The following is a 4,706-nucleotide window of genomic DNA, read 5'->3' on the forward strand; positions in this document are numbered from 1 at the left end:
TTAGCTAAATATATTATATAAATATGTGAAATATATTTATATATTTAGAAAATATCTATAATATGTATTTTTTTCTCATTGAAGTTTGTTTTATGGGTCTCAAAATTCTATAACATATTTTTTTTTGGTCAAGTTGTTTCCATTAAAAGTACTGATTTTACATAAATAGAACTAAAAACAAAAGCACATAATCATCTCAATAGATGCCATAAAGGCTTTCAATACTAATAAATTCAACAACCCTTCATGTTAGAAACCCTCAACAAGCTAGACATCAAAGTGATATACCTCAGAATAAGAGCCATCTATAACAAACCCACAGCCAACATCATACGGAATGGGCAAAAGCTGAAAGCATTTCCCTTGAGAAACAGAACAAGACAAGGATGCCCACTCTCACCATGCCTATTCAAGATAGTGCTGAAAGTCCTAGTCAGAGCCATCAGGCAAGAAAAAGAAATAAAAGGCAACCAAATAGGAAGAAAGAAAGGAAGTCATACTATCTCTCTTCCCAGATCATATGATTCTATACCTGGAAACCCCATAGTCTCTGCCCAAAGACACCTCGATCTGATAAACAACTTCAGCAAAGTTTCAGGATACAAAATCAATGCACCAAGCTGAGAGAAAAATCAAGAAAGTAATCCCATTCACAATAGCCACAAAAAGAATAAAATACCTATGAATACAGCTAACCAGGAAGGTGAAATATTTCTACGACAAGAATTATAAAACAATGCAGAAATAAATCAGACATGACATAAACAAATGGAAAAACATTCCATGCTCATGGATAGGAACAATCAATATTGTTAAAATGGTCATAGTGCCCAAAACAATTCACAGATTCAATGCTATTCCTATCAAACTACCAGTGACATTTTTCACAGAATCAGAAAAAAAAAAAAAATGTATAAGGAATGAAAAAAGAGCCTGACTAGCCAAAGCGATTCTAAGCAAAAGGAACAAAGCTGGAGTCATCACCCAACCAGACTTCAAACTATACTACAAGGATACAGCAAACAAAATAGCATGGTATTGGCACAAAAATAGACACATAGACCAATGGAACAGATTAGAGAACCTTGAAATAAAGCCACACACCTAAATCATCTGATCTTCAACAAAGCTGACAAAAGCAAGCAATGGGGAAAGGATTCCCTATTCAATAAATGGTACTGGGATAACTGGCTAGCCTCATGCAGAAGATTGAACCTGGATTCCTTCCTTTCAACATATATAAAAATCAACTTGAGATGGATTAAACACTTAAATGTAACACCTAAAACCACGAAAAACCTAGAAGAAAATCTAAGAAGTACCATTTTGGACATAGGCCCTGGCAAAGATTTCATGATGCAGACAACAAAAGCAATATATAAAAAAAAAAATTGACAAGTGGGACCTAATTAAACTAAAGAGCTTCTGAACAACAAAAGAAATTATCAACAGAATAAACACACAACCTACAGAATGGGATAAAATATTTGCAAACTATGCATCTGACGAAGTTCTAATATTCAGAATCTATAAGGAACTTAACAGCAAAAAATAAAAATAAAAAATAAAAAAACGGGCAAAGGACATGAACAGATACTTCTCAAAAGACAAAATAGATGCAGCCAACAAGCATATGAAAACATACTCAACATTGCTAATCATTAGAGCAATGCAAATCAAAACCACAATGTGATACCATTTCACACCAGTCAGAATGGCTATTACTAAAAACAAAAAATAACAGATGCTGGCAAGGTTGCAGAGAAAAGGGAACATTTATACACCACTGGTGGGAATGTAAATTAATTTAGCCACTGTGGAAAGCAGTTGGAAATTTCTCAAATAATTTAATACAGAAATACCATTTGATCCAGCAATCCTATTGCTGAGTATAAACCCAAAAGAATATTAAATTGTTCTACCACAAAGACACATGCATGCATATATTCATCCCAGCACTATTCACAATAGCAAAGACATGAAAGCAACCTATATAACCATCAGTGGTGGAGTGGATAAAGAAAATGCGGTACATGTACACCACAGAATTCTACATTGCCATAAAGAAGAATGAAATCATGTCCTTTGCATTGATATCAATAGAGCTGGAGGCCATTATTCTAAATGAACTAACAAAAGAACAGAAAACCAAATACTGCATGTTCTGACTTACAAGTGGAAGCTAAACATTGAGTACACATGGACACAAAGAAGGGGACAATAGACAATAGACACTTGGGCCTACTTAAGGTGGAGGGTGGGAGGAGGATGAGCATCAAAAACTACCTATCTGGTACTATGCTCATTGCCTGGGGGACAAAATAATCTGTACATCAAATCCCCATGGCACACAATTCACCCATGTAACAAATCCACACATACACTTTCTGAACTTAAGAAATAAAAGTCAGAAAAAAGAAAATAAAAAGTACTGATTTTAAAAACTAATAACTTAAAACTGCCACATGCAAAAAAATAAAAATAAAAATAAGCAAACAGTTCTGGGACCATTCTTCTACTACTGATTGAGACTGGGGTGGTAGGTATTAGAGATAATATGCGTTTAGCCTTCTGAGCTTTCTGGGAATATTTGGTGACCTTGCCAGCTTCAACAGCAATCTGGTCCACTGCTTTGATGACATCCACAGCAACTGTCTGCCTCATACCACAAATAGCAAAACAATCCAGAGGAGGATAGTCTCTCAACACACATGGGCTTGCCAGGAATCATATCCATGATAGCAGCATCGCCAGACTTCTAGAACATAGGGCCATCTTCCAGCTTCTTATCAGAACAGCAATCAATCAGTTCCTTCAGCTCGGCAAACTTGCAAGCAATGTGAGCTGTGTGACAATCTCGTACAGGGTCATAGCCAGCACTGACTTAACCTGGATGGTTCAGGATAATCACCGGAGCACTGAAGCCAATTGATTGATTATGTTTGCTGTCACCAGCAATATTGCCATGATGAACATCTTAACAGACAAATTCTAGATATTGAAGCCCAATTGTCACCAGAAAGAACTTCACTCAAAGCTTCATGATGCGTTTCAACAGACTTCACTTCAGTTGTAACACTGACTGGAGCAAAGGTGACCACCATGCCAGGTTTGAGAATACTAGCCTCCATTTGGCCACTAGGGACAGTAACAATACCATCAATTTTATAGACATTCTGGAGAGGCAGACAAAAGGGCTTGTCAGTTGGATGAGTTGGTGATAGGATGCAGTCCAGAGCTTCAAGCAGCATGATTCTATTAGCATTGCTATCTTTACAGGTGACTTTTCATCCCTAGATTCAAGGCATGCTAAGCACTTGGTTCCAGCATATTGTCACCATTCCAACCAGAACTTGGCACACATGCTTCTGTGTTGGGGTTCTAGCCAATTTTGTTTTCTTTTTTCTTTTTTTGTACCTATGCCACTTCTTCCAAGAATGCAGCCAATTTTCTTAATGTAAGTGCAGACTTCCTTAATAATTTCTTCACATTTCTTCTGACTGCAGGGTAGCTTAGTGGAATCCATTTTGTTAACACAAATCATTAATTGTTTCACACCCAGTGTATAAGCCAGAAGGGCATGCTTACAGGTTTGCCTATTCTTGGAGATACTAGCTTCAAATTCACCAACACCAGCAGCAAGCATCAGGACAGCATAGTCAGCCTAAGATGTGCCTGTAATCATGTTTTTGATAAAGTTTCTGTGTCTTGGGGCGTCAGTAAGTCATGTAGTACTTGCTCATTTCAAATTTCCACGGGGAGATATCAATGGTGACACCACATTCACACTGAGATTTCAGTTTATCTAAGATCCAGGCATACTTGAAAAAGCACTTTCCCATCTCAGCAGCCTCCTCAAAGTTTTCAATGGTTCTTTTGTCCACCAGATGGCCAGTAGTGGTGGGCTTGCCCGAATCTTGATGTCCAATGATCATGATGCTGATATGAGCCTTTTCCTTTCCCATTTTGGCTTTTAGGTGTGCTTTTCATGACACCTGTGTTCTGGTGGCAAACCCATTGCTAAAAAGCCAAATACATTTTTTATAATACCACATAGAGCAACCTGAATCCTGAAGGAGCTTTCCCGAGATGAGCAAACTTATCATACGAAACAATAAAATTCAAGCATCACAGGGATAAAATGTAGTGAATTTTGCCGATCCATTAGCATCCCTTCTTGTTCATTTTCCCAGTTGTCAGGAGTATTGCTGCTGATGGCTCACAGGTGAGTCCTTCTCTGAAAATTGCCCTTAGCCAATAAGAGCTATCTTGTCTAGGTTATAGCCCCTTCCCAGAGACAAGTTGCATACAATGACTGCTCTATGCAAGATACAAGCCCCTGACCCTTTTGCCTCAACTCTGCAGGACATCCTAGTTATAAAGCTTCGCACAGAGTCAGCTAATACCTGTGTTTCTTTTGCATTGTAGTTCGGCTTCTCACTGTGACCAATCCTGTTTCTCTCACAACCTTACTAATGTCATTCCTGAGATCACTCCCCAATAAACCTCTTGCACACACATCTCTGTCTCAGAATCTATTTAATGCCCAAGTTTAAATGCCCAATTTTAAACAAGAGGCGACCCCAGGAAGCACCAATTGGAAAACAGAGAAGTGAGACAGAAAAGGAAAGAAAGCCAATACAGCGTGCATTAATAAACACAAAAGTTACTTCTGTGTGCAACTGAAGCTCAATCAAGCTGAAGGA

At 38.0% G+C, this 4,706-nt stretch overlaps 1 pseudogene; it reads right to left on the minus strand.

Moving 5' to 3' along the window:
• LOC105508416 overlaps positions 1–3,965 on the minus strand; it is a 56,148-nt pseudogene extending 52,183 nt beyond the window's left edge.
• Between the last annotated feature and the right edge of the window lie 741 nt (positions 3,966–4,706).

The sequence above is a fragment of the Colobus angolensis genome, unplaced genomic scaffold, assembly GCF_000951035.1.
Source record: "Colobus angolensis palliatus isolate OR3802 unplaced genomic scaffold, Cang.pa_1.0 Scaffold161, whole genome shotgun sequence".
Taxonomy (NCBI): domain Eukaryota; kingdom Metazoa; phylum Chordata; class Mammalia; order Primates; family Cercopithecidae; genus Colobus; species Colobus angolensis.